The sequence below is a fragment of the Hyla sarda genome, chromosome 1 (assembly GCF_029499605.1).
Source record: "Hyla sarda isolate aHylSar1 chromosome 1, aHylSar1.hap1, whole genome shotgun sequence".
NCBI classification, from domain to species: domain Eukaryota; kingdom Metazoa; phylum Chordata; class Amphibia; order Anura; family Hylidae; genus Hyla; species Hyla sarda.
Window position 1 is genome coordinate 405367079 of NC_079189.1, and position 18300 is coordinate 405385378.

The 18300-nt window shown below is 47.2% G+C and overlaps 1 protein-coding gene across 1 annotated transcript in view; it reads right to left on the reverse strand.

The window, feature by feature from the left end:
* The window catches only part of LOC130369586 (olfactory receptor 6B1-like), a 49180-nt gene that overhangs the window by 6420 nt on the left and 24460 nt on the right, over positions 1–18300 (reverse strand). The window lies entirely within an intron of this gene.

The following is an 18300-nucleotide window of genomic DNA, read 5'->3' on the forward strand; positions in this document are numbered from 1 at the left end:
TGTCTCTGTAGTAGGTCAGTTTGTCCTCCCTCCCATTTTGTGCCAGAAGGGAGGGTCCAATGAGGTGGAGAGCCAGAAGTCATCCCACTACTGAATATTGACAATTCGGCAGTCAGTAAGCAACCTAGTGAGCATGTATCGTGCCATTTGTGCAAGTGACTCGCAGGGACTCCCTGCCTCCATCTCCACTGCATACTGCCATGGTGTGTCTCGGTCCTCTGTCTCGCCTTCCTCATAACCCTCTAGCTCCTCTGGCTGCTCCTGCTCCTCCTGTCCTGTCAGATGACTAGAAAAAAATGAAACCTATACTGTGCTTTATTGTGCCCCTCCCCCTCGTCCTCCAGTTCATCCCCCACAGGGTTCATGTGGCCGTGAGATGTAGGCGCCACATCTCCGGTGCCCTATCCAGCCATCATTTCCAACACAAGTTGTGGGAAATGAAGCAGTGGAAGGACGTCATTGTTAATCCTGTAATCCTGGCTACTGACTAATAATGTGGCTTCCTTAAAGGGCCTGAGCAAACGGCAGGTGTCACATATGAGCTGCCACTAATTGAAGTTACACAGGGGAGTCCCCCTATTTGCTTGGATCAACAAGAAATTGGTGATGGCTTTTCTCTGTTTGTATAGTTGGTCCATCATATGGAGGGTGAAATTGCAATGTGTGGCAACGTCGCAAATCACACTATGTTGGGGGGGATACCGTTCTGGTAGGGTATGCATTGCGGTGTATGAGTGGCTGAAGTGTATGCAAAGTTTCCTTCCCATTGTTCGGATGTATTGCAAATGGGGGAGCACTTCAGGAACCTCTTGAAAACCAGATTCAACAAGTGTGCCATGCAGTGTGCTTGGCTGGCTCAGCTTTACTTGTCACAGCACAGACAAGATGTTCGTCCCATTATCAGTCTCCATGGTTCCCATTTCCAGTTTTTGGGGATTAAGCCATGGTCCAATTTCTTTATGAATTACTTTTAGCAGTTTCTCCCCTGTGTGACTCTGAGGACATGGTGGAGGATGAGGAGGCGGAGTCGCACACTGTCACAGGACCAACAGCCTGAGAACATGGAGGAGGAAGCAGCGTGACCTATCCAAGTTGCTGTTGTGGTTGTGCAGGAACCACATTCACCAAGTGGGCCTTAAAGGACATGTATTTTCCCTGACCATAGTTAAAGCTCCACATGTCGGCGCTGCCATGCACTTTGGTACATACCGACAGGCTCATGGACTGGCCAACCTTCTCTTCCACAAAAATATTGTGCAGGGCTGGTACTGCCTTCTTTACAAAGAAATGACAGCTTGGGACTATCAACCTCAGCTCGGCACAAGCCAACAGTTCTCTGAAAGGTGCAGAGTCCGCCACTTGAAAAGGGAGGGACTGCAACACCAGCAACTTGGACAGGAGCACATTCGGCTTCTGCACCGTGGGATGAGTGGGCGCATACTGTTGTCTCATGGACATGGCTTCACCGATGGATTGCTGGCGGAATGACTGACTCAAAGTAGGAGGAGCAGGAGCATCTGGAGCGACAGAAGGAATTCATGACACACAGCTCCCTTCGGCTGAGGTGGTGGAGCCTTGGCTGGCTTAAACATGGAGCAGCATGCCACTGGGTGATACAGCAGGCTGGACCACCACATCGGAGTCACAGTTCTCTCAGGCCACTTTGTGGTGACGCAGCATATGTTGACGCCGTTGACCAGGGACTGCTCCTAGGCCATGCTAACTGAGTTTTGTGTCTGAGGAACCAACCGACTTTTGACTGGGGGTATCAGATGTCACTTGTGATGAAGTGGATGACCGTGTTAACCAATCCATGACGGCAAATGGGTTGCTAGTTGAGACACGACCGCTAGCTGATATCAGGAGAGTAGGCCTCACGTTGCAACTCCTGCTGCCACTTGCCCCTAGTCCGCTCTGACCTCTGCCTGTGCCTGATGAATTTAGGCCTCTGCCACTCCTCTGTGCACATCCTGGCACGTGTCTGCCTGACATACCTAGTGCATATATGAGGGGAGCACAATACGCTTCACTACCCTTAAAACAGTGTATGTTTAGAACAGCAGCAGGTGTGAACTTTTAGCTGACCTTTTACAGTAACTAGGCCCTTATGACTTTATCAGGAACAAAATGGTACAACACTTAGATGTACGTATGTTGTATGCACTTATGAGGGCAGTAGAATGCGCTCCACGAAGCTTAAAACAGTATTTATCTAGAACAGCAGCAGGTGTGTCATTTTGGATGTCCTTTCACAGTATCTTGGCCCTTGAGAATTTAACAGGAACAAAATAGTACAATACTTAGTTGTACGTATGTGGTATGTATTTATGACGGCAGAAAAATGCGCTACAGTACGCTTAAAACAGTATTTGTGTATAACACCAGCGGGTGAGTACTTTTGCCTGGCCTTTCACAGTATCTAGGCCCTTGAGACTTTAACAGGAACAAAATAGTACACTACTTAGATGTACATATGTACTATGCATTTATCAGGGGAGAAAAATACACTACAGTACACTTAAAAAAGTATTTGTGTACAACATTAGCCAGTGATTACTTTTGCCTTGCCTTTCACATTATCTAGGCCCTTGAGAGTTTAATAGGAACAAAATAGTACACAACACAGATGTACATATGTGGTATGAAATTATGAAGGCAGAAAAATGCGCTACAGTATTCTTAAAAAAGCATTTGTGTATAACACCAGCTGGTTAGTACTTTTGCCTGGTTTTTCACAGTATCTAGGCCCATGAGACTTTAACAGGTACGATATAGTACACCACTTAGATCTACGTATGTGGTATGCACTTATGAGCGGAGAAAAATGCGCTACACTATGCTTAAAAAAGTAATTGTGTATAACATCAGCAGGTGAGTACTTTTGCCTGGCCTTTCACAGTATCTAGACCCTTGAGACTTTAAAAGGAACAAAATAGTACACCACTTAGTTGTACATATGTGGTTTGCACTTATGAGGGCAGAAAAATGCGCTATAGTACACTTAAAAAAGTATTTGTGTACAACACCGGCCAGTGAGTACTTTTGCCTGGCCTTTCACAGTATCTAGACCCTGGAGACTTTAACAGGAACAAAATGGTACACCAATTAGATGTACATGTGTGGTATACACTTATGAAGACAGAAAAATGTGCTACAGTACGCTTAAAAAAGTATTTGTGTATAACACCAGCTGGTGAATGCTTTTGCCGGACTTTTCACAGTATTAAGGCCCTTGAGACTTTATCAGGAACAAAATAGTAAACAACTTATATGTACATATGTGCTATGCACTTATGAGGGGAGAAAAATACACTACAGTACGCTTGAAAAAGGATTTGTGTACAACATTAGCTGGTGATTACATTTGCCTAGCCTTTCACAGTATCTAGGCCCTTGAGAGTTTAATAGGAACAAAACAGTACACCATTTAGATGTACGTATGTGGTATGCACTTATGGAGGCAGAAAAATGTGCAACAGTATGCTTAAAAAAATATTTGTGTATAACACCAGCCAGTGAGTACTTTTGCCTGACCTTTCACAGTATCTAGGCCCTGGAGACTTTAACAGGAACAAAATAGTACACCACTTAGATGTACGTATGGTATGCACTTATGAGGGGAGAAAAATGCTCTACAGTATGCTTAAAAAAGTATTTGTGTAAAAAAAACAGCCGGTGAGTACTTTTGCCTGGCATTTCACAGTATCTAGACCTCTGAGACTTTATCAGGAACAAAATACACCACTTAGTTGTGCATATGTGGTATGCACTTAATAAAAATGTGCTACAGTATGCTTAAAAAAGTATTTGTGTATAACACAATCTGGTGAGTACTTTTGCCTGGCCTTTCACATTATCAAGGCCCTTAAGACTTTAAGAGGAACAAAATAGTACACTACTTAGATGTACGTATGTACTATGCATTTATGAGGGCAGACAAAATGCGCTACAGTACTCTTAAAAAAGTATTTGTGCACAACACTGGCAGTATACACCAGTGCTGCAGCACACAGTTGCTGTGTACTGCACCCAAAATTGCACTTTCTCTCTCAATCTCACTTCCTTCCCTATCAGTGCCTCTAGGAAGGATTTGTGATTGAGCTGAATCACTGCTGTTCTTCTGGGCAACACATTGCACTCTGTAATAGAACGCTGTAGACAGTGACTGGGAGGTAAATCGCTGCAGTAAGAATGCTTTTCTGTGAAACACACCCTTCTCTCTGTCCCTCTCTGCAACAGAACACTGATTTCACTTGGAGGTGCAACACACAGCGCTGTCTGTCCCTATCTATCTCTCTGCAGTCAAAGGCTGCAGAGACTGGCCGCAATATGGCTGCTGATTATATAGGGCTGTGAAATCACAGGGGTGACTGGCTGCTGATAAGATGCATGCTGCATGTGATTCAGGGTCATCCCACATATTTGTAACAAATTCGGATTCCTCAGATTCGATTTGCTCATCCTTAATTAACACCATATAGTAACAAGATAAAACAACAGTACTAATACTGAATAAAAACCACTGTACACAGATAGTGGTGACCCTGGCACTACAGACCATATAAGTCAGTGTTTTTCAACCACTGTGCAGCGGCACATTAGTGTGCCGTGACATAGAGTAAGGTGTGCCGTGGGAAAAACACCCGCCGGGTGTTTTTGCCGCAGGACATCTCTGTGTCCCGAAAGTTGCTTTCGGGACACAGGGATGCCTCTATTAAGTCCCTGCTGCCCCGTGTTTACTTTAAAAATGCGGGGACCGCCAGGAGGTAGTGCACACAGGGATATCACTGACGTCCCATGCGTGCGCCCATAGCAACAATCGCGGAGGACCAGAGCAGCGAGGAGGACGCGAGCTGTCAACTTGGTAAGTGTTACCAGCGGTGCGTCTCCTTTGGTGTTCCGAGCACCGCTCCTCCGGTCCCGGGACCTACTGCTAGAGCCGGACCGGAGGAGCGGTGCTCGGAACACCGAAGTGGGGCAGTACACACGCATACAGCCTTCAGTAATACACTGTATGGCTGAAGGCTGTATGTCTGTGGGGGAACTATACTGCACCTAATGTGGGGGGACTATACTGGACCTAATGTGGGGGAACTACAACCTAATGTTGGGGAACTAATGTGGGGGTAACTATACTGCCAACCTAATGTGGGGGTAACTATACTGCCAACATAATGTAGGGGAAAATAAGATATATGCAAGATAAGATATATGCAGTGTGCATAGGAATTTGTTCATATATTTTTTTTTTTGCCAATGAACCTCGGTAGGGGTGCCCTGCGGGAAAAAAAATTTCTGAGGTATGCCCCGACCCAAAAAAGGTTGGGAAACACTGGTATAAGTAATTACATACAGTACATCAGGTGAAGTCTTTTCTAATTGGAGTCATTCACTTTTCTTTTTCTTCTCCATTCGACCTTGATCTTCATGACAATTTCTTCCAACCACCACTCCTCTCAACAGAACCTGCAAAACAAACATTTATGACTCTGCACTTTTCCAGCACCTATAGCACTACAAACAGAAATAATAACCCCCTGGGTGTCCTACATAGTAGAGCGGGTAGATAGGGGAGTTAGGGAAAAAGTAGGTAGGTCCCTCCATTAGGTAGTAAGGCCGCTAAAGTAGGTAGACGTCTCAAGTAAGTAGGTGCATTCTGTTGGTTTGTCCCCCCCTGTAGATAGCTGCCTCCTGTAGAGAGTTACTACCCGTAGGCAGTAGCTGCCCCCTATAAGTAGAGATTACTCCCTAGCTTCCTGTATATAGTTGCAGTCTCCTGTATATAATTGCAGCCCCCCGTATATATTAGTTTCAGCCCCCCTGCTTATAGTAGTAGCAGCCCCCCCATATAGGAGGAGCAGCCCCCCGATTACAGTAGGAGCAGTCCCCTTTTAGGTAGTAGTAGTAGCAGCAGCCTTCTATAGACAGTAAAAGCAGCAGCCCACTTCAAGTAGCAGTAGTGGTATCAGTAGTAGTGGTAGTCTGCTTTATGCAGTACCAGTAGTAGTCCCCTGTAGGTAGTACCAGTTGCAGCTACTTTAAGGTAGTAGTAGACTCTCTTCCCATCCCATGCAGCCCTTAAGAAATTCCCAATTTTTCTATTTAATTTTGTGTGTATATGGGGGGTGGGGAGAGGGGTTGGAGACATGGAATGTCAAGTTCAGTTCTGATGGTCTATGCTGGGTTGCCATGCCTGTTACATCTTGCGATCCGGCCGCTTCCCATGGCCGTGAGCGCACTATCCCTGTTTCCCCTGTTGCCGGCGGGGCTGGGATTCGCATTGTGGGACACGCCCGCATGCAAATCCCAGCCCGTCACTTACCACACTCCTCTGCTTCTTCTTCCACCGCCTCTCAGCTCCGGCGCTCGTGTCCCCGTCTCCTAGTGCGCGCCCACTGGAGCTCTGAAATTTAAAGGGCCAGTACGCCCATAATTATGGGAAAAACCTGACACTATTCTATAAGTCCCTGCACCTCCCACTCTTCCCTGCCGGATCTTCAGTGCTATTTGTCTGAGATTAAGCGCACCCTTTGCCTGTTGCCTAGCACGTGTTCTGACCATTCCACTACGTTATTTGACTATGCACCTTTGCTGCCTGTCTTGACCTTCTGCTAAGTCCGACTACGTCTCTGCCTCATCCTACTGTACTTCGCCTCACCCAGCTACCTGTGTGGTCGAGTCGTATGGGGGGCAGCCTTGTGGCCATTCTGCCTTGTGGCAGGCTCTGGTGAAGACCAGCGGCACCTTAGACTCTGCTCCCTGATACGGCCTGTGTCATCAGCCACCAGGTCAGTGGATCCACATCCAGCATCATTACAGCAAGATCCAGCCATGTTCATTGTTGTGGACAAGAAGTCAGTGGTGCAGGCGTTGCTGTTTTTTCTTCTCCTGCAATGGCTTCACCCCTTTTCCACACCCCTGTAATGAATATTCATTGAATTGTTGGGGAGGATGGATGTCTCCTCCCGCTGTCAGCCAGCCCTGCACCTGGCTCACAATGTACGTAACCCCTTCCCTGCCATGAGGACCGTGCGCCCGCGGGGGGGATTTAGGGGTATCAGCTATCATGATTCCCCCCGTCAGCTTCTCACCCGCAGTCCCAACATCAGGGAATGAATTGTCAGCTGTAGCGCGCTGTCCCCACGTTAGGGAACTAAGCATATTGTCAGGATTCTGCAGGCTGGAGGTGGATCCTCTGTGTCAGAGAGGGATTGGCGTGGACCGTGTCGGTGACCGGTTCTAAGTTGCTACTGGTATTCACCAGAGCCCGCCGCAAAGCTGGCTGGTCTTGCAGCGGCGGTAGCAACCAGGTCGTATCCACCGACAACGGCTCAACCTCTCTGACTGCTGAGATAGGCGCAGTACAAGGGATTAGACAAGAGCAAGGTCGGACGTAGCAGAAGGTCAGGGCAGGCAGCAAGGATCGTAGTCAGGGGCAACGGCAAGAGGTCTGGAACACTGGCTAGGGATACACAAGGAACGCTTTCACTGGCACAATGGCAACAAGATCCGGCAAGGAAGTGCAGGGGAAGTGAGGTAATATAGGGAAGTGCACAGGTGAACACACTAATTAAAAACCATGCGCCAATCAGTGGCGCACCGGCCCTTTAAATCGCAAAGAACCGGCACGCGCGCGCCCTAGGGAGCGGGGCCGCGCGCGCCGGGACAGCACAGACGGGGAGCGAGTCTGGTAAGCGGGTCGGGATGCGCACCGCGAGCGGGCACGTCCCGCATCGCGAATCGCATCCCGGCTAGGGACATTATCGCAGCGCACCCGGTCAGCGGGTCTGACTGGGGCGCTGCGAACAGGAGAACGCTGTGAGCGCTCCGGGGAGGAGCGGGGACCAGGAGCGCTCGGCGTAACAGTACCCCCCCCTTGGGTCTCCCCCTCTGTTTAGAACCTAAAAATTTGTGGATAAGGTCCTTGTCAAGGATGTTGTCCTCGGGTTCCCATGACCTCTCCTCCGGGCCGCAATTCTCCCAATCTACAAGAATTTTTTTTTTACCTCTAACCGTCTTGGATGCAAGTATTTCTTTAACCGAGAAGATGTCTGAGGACCCGGAGACAGGAGTAGGAGCAACAACCTAAGGAGAGAAGCGGTTAAGGATAAGTGGTTTAAGGAGAGAGACATGAAAAGCATTGGGAATACGGAGAGAAGGAGGAAGAAGCAGTTTGTAGGAAACAGGGTTGATTTGGCATTTGATTTTAAAAGGTCCAAGATAACGTGGTCCCAGTTTATAACTGGGGACACGGAAGCGGATATACTTGGCGGAGAGCCACACTTTGTCTCCAGGAGAAAAGACACCAAAAAGAATGGGGATTTAGCGGGGGACTCAGAGACTTTGAAATTGTACGAGAATTCGGCCCATGGTAGGAGATCGGGCCAATCATCCTGGCGGGAAGAAATAAAATGTTGCAAATAGTCACCAAGAACCTGATTAACTCTCTCCACTTGCCCATTGGATTGGGGATGATAGGAAGACGAGAAGTTTAATTTGATTTTAAGCTGATTACAGAGGGCCCTCCAGAATTTTGACACAAATTGAATGCCTCTATCCGAGACGATATGCGTAGGAAGCCCGTGAAGGCGAAAAATGTGCACAAAAATTTTTTTGCCAACTGTGGCGCAGAAGGAAGACCTGGAAGAGGAATAAAATGTGCCATCTTGGAGAAACGATCAACGACCACCCAAATAACTGTGTTGCCATGGGATAATGGTAAGTCTGTAATAAAGTCCATAGCAATCTGAGACCATGGTAGCTCAGGAACAGGCAGAGGATGAAGGAGACCGGCAGGCTTCTGGCGAGGAGTCTTGTCCCGGGCACAGACTGTACAAGCCCGAACAAAATCAGCAACATCTGCTTCCAGGGTAGGCCTCCAATAAAAACGAGAGATGAGCTGGACGGATTTTTTGACGCCAGCACGGCCGGCGAGGTGTGAGGAGTGTCCCCACCTGAGAATCCTGAGGCGCTGGCGTGGAGGGACGAAGGTCTTTCCAGGAGGAGTTTGTCTGATGGAAGCTGGAGAAGCAGAGATCAGACAGTCAGGAGGAATAATGTGTTGCAGGGAGGCTTCCATTTCAGAGACATCCGAGGAACAAGAGAGGGCGTCAGCCCTAATGTTCTTGTCAGCGGGGCGAAAATTTATCTCAAAGTTAAAACGGGCAAAGAACAACAACCACCTAGCCTAGCCAGGGTTCAGCCGTTGGGCAGACTGAAGATAAGAGAGATTCTTGTGATCAGTGTATATAATAACTGGGTATTTGGACCCCTCCAGCAGGTGCCTCCATTCCTTGAGGGCCAGTTTTATGGCTAGTAGTTCTCGATCACCAATGGAGTAGTTTTTCTCCGCCGGAGAGAAGGTCCTAGAAAATAAACCACAAGTGACACCATGTCCGGAAGAATTTTTCTGTAGGAGTACAGCTCCAGCTCCCACCGAGGAGGCGTCTACCTCCAGTGAGAAGGGTTTAGATGGATCAGGTCTGGAGAGTACGGGAGCAGAAGAAAAGGCAGTTTTGAGACGGTTGAATGCCTCTTCCGCTTGAGGAGGCCAGGACTTAGGGTTGGCGTTTTTCTTGGTTAGGGCCACAATTGGGGCCACAATGGTGGAAAAATGTGGAATAAATTGTCTGTAGTAGTTGGCAAACCCCAAGAAACGTTAGATAGCTCAGAGTCCGGAGGGGTGTGACCAATCCAACACGGCTGATAGTTTGTCCGGGTCCATTTGGAGTCCCTGGCCAGAGACTAAATATCCTAGGAAGGGAAGAGATTAGCATTCAAAGAGACATTTCTCCATCTTGGCATATAACTGATTGTCCCGGAGTCTCTGAAGAACCATGCGGACATGCCGGTGGTGTTCTTCTAGGTTAGAAGAAAAAATCAAAATATCGTCCAGGTAGACCACAACACAGGTATATATTAAATCACAAAAAATTTCATTTACAAAGTCCTGGAAGATGGCAGGGGCGTTGCAAAGCCCAAAGGGCATAACCAGATATTCAAAGTGTCCATCTCTGGTGTTAAACGCAGTCTTCCACTTATCCCCTTCCCTGATGCGGATGAGATTATATGCACCTCTTAAATGCAATTTGGTAAAGATGTTGGTGCCACGTAGGCGGTCAAAGAGTTCCGAGATAAGAGGCAGGGGATAGTGTTTTTTTATAGTGATTTTATTAAGACCGCGGTAATCAATGCATGGTCGTAAGGAACCGTCTTTTTTGGAGACAAAGAAGAACCCTGCTCCGGCAGGGGAGGAAGACTTGCGGATAAATCCCCTTTTTAAATTTTCTTGGATGTACTCCGTCATGGCTTGTGTTTCCGGAGCAAACAGAGGATAGATTCTGCCCCGGGGTGGAGTAGTACCAGGGAGGAGATCAATAGGACAATCATAAGGCCTGTGAGGAGGCAAAGTCTCTGCTTGTTTTTTGCAAAAAACATCAGCATAGTCCAGATATGCCTTGGGGAGATCTGGTATCGGAGGAGCCATAGGGTTTTGACTGGCAGGACTGTGAGCAGACATAAGGCATTTTTTGTGGCAAGAAGTACCCCAGTTCTTGATTTTCCCGGTGGTCCAGTCAAGGGTAGGGGAATGGCGTTGCAACCAAGGTAGTCCAAGAAGAATTTCAGAGGTGCAGTTAGAAAGTGCCAGAAATTCAATCTTTTCGTGATGGGGTCCAATGCACATTAAGAGGGGTTCCGTGTGGTAACGCACAGTACAGTCCAATCTTTCACCATTAACAGAGGCGATGTAGAGGGGTCTGGCGAGACTGGTCACTGGGATGTTGAACCTGTTAACGAAAGAGGCCAAAATAAAATTTCCTGCAGATCCGGAATCCAAGAAGGCCACAGCTGAGAAGGAGAAGTTAGAAGAAGAAATCCGCACAGGCACAGTAAGACCTGGAGAAGCAGAGTTCACACCTAGAGCTGTCTCACCTTTGTGCGGAATCGGAGTGCGTCTTTCCTGACGTGGAGGTCGGATAGGACAATCCTTCAAGAAGTGTTCGGTACTGGCACAGTACAGGCATAGGTTCTCATTGCGGCGGCGTGTCCTCTCTTGAGGTGTCAGGCGAGACCGGTCTACTTGCATAGCCTCCACGGCGGAAGGCACAGGAACAGATTGCAGCGGACCAGAGAAGAGAGGAGCCGGGGAGAGAAACCGCCTCGTGCGAACAAAGTCCATATCCTGGCGGAGCTCCTGACGTCTTTCGGAAAAACGCATGTCAATGCGGGTGGCCAGATGAATAAGTTCATGCAGGTTAGCAGGGATTTTTCGTGCGGCCAGCACATCTTTGATGTTACTGGAAAGGCCTTTTTTGAAAGTCGCGAAGAGGGCCTCGTTATTCCAGGACAATTCAGAGGCGAGAGTACGGAATTGGATGGCGTACTCGCCTACTGAAGAATTACCCTGGACCAGGTTCAGCAGGGCAGTCTCGGCAGAAGAGGCTCGGGCTGGTTTCTCGAAGACACTTTGAATCTCCGTGAAGAAAGAGTGTACAGAGGCAGTGACAGGATCATTGCGGTCCCAGAGCGGTGTGGCCCATGACAGGGCTTTCCCAGACAGAAGACTGACCACAAAAGCCACCTTTGACCTTTCAGTTGGAAATTGGTCCGACATCATCTCCAAAACGCAGGGAACATTGCGAAAGAAAACCACGGCAAAGTTTAGAGTCCCCATCAAACTTGTCCTGGCAATGATAAACGGAGGCTGGATGCGGCCACTCGCTGTGGAGGAGGTGCAGGAGCTGGCGAAGGAGATGGCTGCTGAAGTTGTGGTAGAAGCTGCTGTAGCATCACAGTCAGTTGAGACAGCTGGTGGCCTTGTTGCGCTATCTGTTGCGACTGCTGGCCAACCACCGTGGTAAGGTCAGCGACAACTGGCAGCGGGACCTCAGCGGGATCCATGGCCGGATCTACTGTCAGGATTCGGCAGGCTGGAGGTGGATCCTCTGTGTCAGAGAGGGATTGGCGTGGACCGTGTCGGTGGACTGGTTCTAAGTTGCTATTGGTATTCACCAGAGCCCACCGCAAAGCGGGATGGTCTTGCAGCGGCGGTAGCAACCAGGTTGTATCCACCGACAACGGCTCAACCTGTCTGACTGCTAAGATAGGCGCGGTACAAGGGATTAGACAAGAGCAAGGTCGGACGTAGCAGAAGGTCAGGGCAGGCAGCAAGGATCGTAGTCAGGGGCAACGGCAAGAGGTCTGGAACACTGGCTAGGGATACACAAGGAACGCTTTCACTGGCACAATGGCAACAAGATCCGGCAAGGAAGTGCAGGGGAAGTGAGGTAATATAGGGAAGTGCACAGGTGAACACACTAATTAAAAACCATGCGCCAATCAGTGGCGCACCGGCCCTTTAAATCGCAAAGAACTGGCGCGCGCCCTAGGGAGCGGGGCAGCGCGCGCCGGGACCGCATAGACGGGGAGCGAGACCGGTAAGCGGGTCGGGATGCGCACCGCGAGCGGGCGCGTCCCGCATCGCGAATCGCATCCCGGCTAGGGACATTATCGCAGCGCACCCGGTCAGCGGGTCTGACCGGGGTGCTGCGAACAGGAGAACGCTGTGAGCGCTCCAGGGAGGAGCGGGGACCCGGAGCGCTCGGCGTAACACATGTGACCCGCGGGGGCCGCTCTCCTTGTCCCCCCAATGAATTTTCAGCCGCAGCGCTGTCCCCACATTAGGGAACTAAGCATATCTGACCCGCGGGCACTGCTCTTCTTCCTGCCCTTCCACCCCCCTCTCACCCCCCCCCCCCCAAAGCGATGTCCCCGCAAGGGTTAAAGGACATCTGTACTGCAACATTTTCCATATTCCTGTGCCCAGCTGCAAAAATAAACAAAATAAACTATGACTCACCTTCCTGCGTTCCCCCGTTGTTACAGTAATGGCCTCACGGGAACGTTTCACAGGCGTCAGCCTATCACCGGCCGCAGCGATGTCCCGCCGGTGATAGGCTGAGCGCACTGTCATGTAAGGAGCCGGACGGCTCCTTACATGACAGTTTGCTCAGCCTATCACCGGACGCAGCGATGTCCCGCCTTGGCTGTCTCCCCATTTAAAACTCAGAGTCTTGAAATGGGGCGATTCCTCTCTTCTGGCTGGTCATTCTGCCAGCTCATCTCCAGACAATATTGGTGGCCTAGTTTAAGACAGGATGTCGTTGATTTTGTCCGTTCCTGTTTGGTCTGTGCCCGGGATAAGACCCCTGCTCACGTCTCCAAGCCAAGCTGGACTTTTCCTCAGCCTACCACCCAATCCAATGGGCAGGTTGAGAGGGTGAATCAGGTCCTAGAAGATTATCTTTGCCATTTCATTTCTGCTCGTCAAGACGACTGGGTCGATTTACTTCCTTGGGCAGAGTTCTCATACATTCATAAGAATTCTGAATCTACTTTAACTTTGCCTTTCTTCGTAGTCCTCCTCTTACCTTATCCTCTCCTTCCGGAGTTCCTGCGGTTGATGAGCAAGTACGGAACTTTTCCACCATCTGGCAGAAGACACGTTCCTCTCTTTTGCATGCTACGTGTCGAATGAAGCTTCAAGTGGACAAGAAAATACGTTCTCCTCCCGAGTTCTCTCCTGGTGACAAAGTCTGGTTGTCTGCCAAGTATATCCGCTTCAGAGTACCCAGTTATAAACTGGGCCCTAGCTATCTTGGTCCCTATAAAATTGAGAAACATTTACATCCTGTGGCCTATTCTCTCCATCTGCCATCCTCTCTCCAGATCCCAAATTCCTTCCATGTCTGCTTCTTGAAACCTTTCATCTACAACCGCTTCTCTAAAAAAGACATCTGACCAACTCCCATCTCTGGTACCATCTCTGGTGTTTATGTCGTTAAACAGATTTTGGACTCCAAGTTCATCAGAGGAAAATGCTTTTTTCTTGTGGATTGGGAAGGATTCGGTCCGGAGGAGAGGTCTTGGGAGCCTGAAGAAAATATCCTGGACCATGACCTACTATGTAAATTTCTGAACCGAAAAAGGAGGGGGAGACCAAAGGGGGGGTACTGTTACATCTAGTGCACTGGCCGCTTCCCATGACCGTGAGCACACTGTCCCCCGCTCCCCTGTTGCCCGCATGCGATTCCCAGCCCGTCACTTACCATGGTCCTCTGCTGCTTCTTCCACTGCCTCTGAGCTCCGGCGCTTGTCCCCATCTCCTAGGGCGCACGCGCCGAAGCTCTGAAATTTAAAGGGTCAGTATGCCCATAATTATGTGAAACACCTGACACTATTCTATAAGTCACTGCACCTCCCACTCTTCCCTGCCGGATCTTCAGTGCCATTTGCCTGAGATTAAGCGTACCCTTTGCCTGTTGCCTAGCCCGTGTTCTGACCCTTTCGCTATGTTATTTGACTACGCACCTTTGCCACCTGCCTTGACCTTCTGCAAAGTCCAACTGCGTCTCTGCCTCATCCTACTGTGCCCAGCTACCTGTGTGGTCGAGTCGTATTGGGGGTAACGACCTGGGTGTTGCCTGCAGCAGCAAATACATCCTGCCTTGCGTCGGGCTCTGGTAAAGACCAGCAGCACCTTAGACTCCCCGATACGGCCTGTGTCATCAGCCACTCAGTTCAGTGGATCCACATCCAGCATCTTTACAATGCCATAAATATTACCTAGCAGTTTACTAATGACAAATTCCCTAATGGGTGTGGGCATTCAATAAATTGACCGAAAAGCCTTTCACTGTAGCTGTGCAACTCCTGGGATTAGTGGCAGTGAAGCTGCTTCACTATGCCGATATAGTGGACCATTGCGGCCTACTGGCCTTCCTTTTCCTACACCTTAACACATGTTTTGTCTCCTGGCCTCAGCTTTGCCTCTGTAGGAATATATTTCAGAGTATACCCGGTTGCCGGGTCCTGACTTTTTTTGAAGCCGAGCACATTTGTGGGCCACACTCGCCCACAAAAGAGATTCGGGGAGTCCCAGCCATGGAAGCCCCGCGATTAGACATTAGACATCCTTTGGATAGGGGATAAGATGTCTAGGGGTTGAGTACCCCTTTAAGGACTGTGAAAACCTGAAACCTTATTGGGAAGTATGTGAAGTTCAGTCCTTTTTATATAAACACTTAGGTATCTTAATTCTCTTGGGTCCGGTCACCTACTGTATCTGTTGAACCTACCACCTAAGGGTCTCAGCAAGCCAGGTTTTTCCTTCATGTTCTAACTGTTGCTAAATGTTTGATTCCTAATGGAAAAGGCATAATGCTCCTTGGCTTGCTGATGTGTGTGAAATGGAGTATTTCTCTGTGCAATAAATAAAACGCCACATAACCATTTTCATTGATCCTTATAAAATTTAGTAGAAAATTCTTGCATGTATACAAAGTTCCAAAAGACATTTGGTGCAGGAGAACAATTGCAAAGAAATCAAAACAATTCACCCAGGTGCACCTGTTGCGGATACGCTAGACACTCCTCATGCTGTAGGAGTTTTCAGCCCATGCCGGGGCCACCATTAGCTGAGCAACCTTCCTCTCACGAAGGGGATCAGAGTGGAGCTTGCGTTGATACTAAGACGTTTCGGAGGACACACCTCCTTTTTCAAGTATCCCTATCGTGCTTCCATCACCACTTAAATAGGTATCACAATTCTCACAAGAACATTAATTCTAAAAACGAGAATGACAGCATTAAAATCAAAGAATACAAAACATACAAAAAATACATATAAGTGGAAAAAATTCTTCTAGGGGCAGCATAAAAAGATGGTGTCTCACAAGAAAACACTAAAGTTACACGATTCATTTAACCCATTCGGGTACAATGCATTCAATGTCTCGATCCAATATACTTCACGTTGCAATAGTGGTTTCTTAACGTCACTTTCTATGGTACCTTGCACCACCTCTATTACCATCCACCTCAGTAGTGTTGAGCGGCATAGGCCATATTCGAATTCGCAAATATTCGGGAATATATGGACGAATATTCGTCATATATTCGCTAATATTCGCGTTTTATTTTCGCATATGCGAAAATTAGCATATACAAAGATAAGTGCAAGCAAAAATTCGTATATGCGAAAATTAGCATATGCTAATTTTCGCATATGCGAAAATGCGCACACCAGTTTCACACAGTAGTATTAGAGCCTTCTTTACACCACACAAGCTGGAAGCAGAGAGGGATGATCACTGTTATGTGTACTGTAAAAAAAAAAATATATATATATAAGAATATTCGTAATTACGAATATATAGTGCTATATTCGCGAATATTTGCGAATTCGCGAATATGCGATATTCGCGAATAAAATTCGTATTGCGAATATTCGCGAGCAACACTACACCTCAGTTCATTTACTCTATGATTGTGTTCGACAAAATGTCTGGCAACTCCCGTTTCTCCATACTTGTTATCCTCATTGATTTTCTTTTTTTCTAGCGCATTCCGGATTGCAGAGCATTTTCACTGATCTCATTGTCTGGCCGACATAAATCCGGCTGCACGGACATTTAAGCAGATAGATAATTTGTTTAGTTTCACAACTATACCAACCTCTAACAGGAAATTTAGTCCCATATAGAGGATGTACAATATGGTCACTTTTAATAATACTCGAACAACTTGAGCATGCCATGCATGCAAAAGTGCCTTTCTTTTTAGTTTGCAAAAATGTTTTAGATTTTTTCTTTTTCTTTATGTCAACTCTCACTAGACTATTAGCTAAAGATTTTCCCTTTTTATATGTAAAACGGGGAAGTTTGCCAAACATCCTGCCGAACTTATCGTCAGCTTTCAAAATACCCCAGTATTTTTTTATGATTTTTTTGATTAGACATGCATGTCTGTTATATGTACCAACGTATACTAAGTTGTCTGTCATTTTCTTCCTATCTTTCTTTTTTCGCTGTCTCAACTCTTGCCTCGGAATCTCTTGTACATAATTTCACACTTTTCTGACTTCCTCCTCCTTGTATCCCCTTTCTACAAATTTCTTAATTAATATCTCTTTATTCTTAATACATTCTTCCTCTGTGCTACAGATACATTTAGCCCTAATAAACTGACTCTTCGGTATTCCTTTAAAAGTCTGAGGTGCATGAAAGCTCTTTCTGCTCAATAAATTATTACGTTCAGCTTCTTTCCTATAGAGAGTGGACTGAAGCCTAGTCCCCTCTCTATAGATCTCAACATCAAGATAATGAATTCTTTGTGGATGGGCTTCCAATGTGAACTCAATAAGTTCATGACATTTGTTTAACCCCTCCACATACTGATCTAATTCACTCTTAGTTCCATCCCACAGCATGTACACGTCGTCCACGTAGCGGATCCCTATAACGACGTGTTCACACAGTGAGATAGAATACACAAACAGTTCCTCAAATTTAGTCATGAAAATATTGGCAAGCGATGGGGCCACTGTGGACCCCATCGATACGCCTTGTAATTGCAGAAAAAAGTCTTCACCAAACCTAAAATAATTTTTAGTCAAAACTATCTCTAATAGGTCCATTACAAAACGAATTTTAGAATTATCGAGGGAAGCATCCCTAGATAATTCCTCTCTTACAGCTATTAGCCCTTCACTTGTTGGAATATTCGTGTAGAGGCTTTTAATATAAAGGGTACAAAGTAAAGTATCCTCCTTGATACATAAATCCTCCACCCGATCTAGAAAGTCATTGGTGTCTCGCAAACAATCCTTTAGTCTTCAGACAATCTTCTGTAAAAAGCCGTCTACATAGACAGCCAAAGGATAGAGAATGGAGTCCACCCCGGATACAATGGGACGTCCCGGGGGGGACTCCATATTCTTATGTACCTTGGGCAAGAGGTATAGGATAGGGGTGCGAGGGGAGTCATTAATTAACACTCTATGGGTATTAACATCAATAATTCCTGACTCTAATGCTTCATCTAATGTACTCTGTATTTCTCTTTTAAACACAGCAGTCGGATCTCCTTTTAGTATTTTATAGACACATTCATCAGTTAGTTGTTTATCTGCTTCATTTAAATACAGTTGCTTATCCCAAAGTACTGTGGCACCCCCCTTATCGGCCTTTTTTATTATTACCCTATCATCTCTAACCAAATCTGTTAGGGCCTTTCTCTCCGATGGGGATAGATTATACTGTGATTTAGAGCTAAACGAATCCCATTTTTCACACACCTCATTGATCACTGCTTCCTGAAAACTATCTAGAAAGGGACTTTTCACATTAGGATCAAATTGACTACGTTTTTTCAATGACATAGGAACATCATCTAACATCTCAGCACATTTTGATCTATTTAAATCATAGAAGAACATTTTCAACCTCAAAGTCCTGCAAA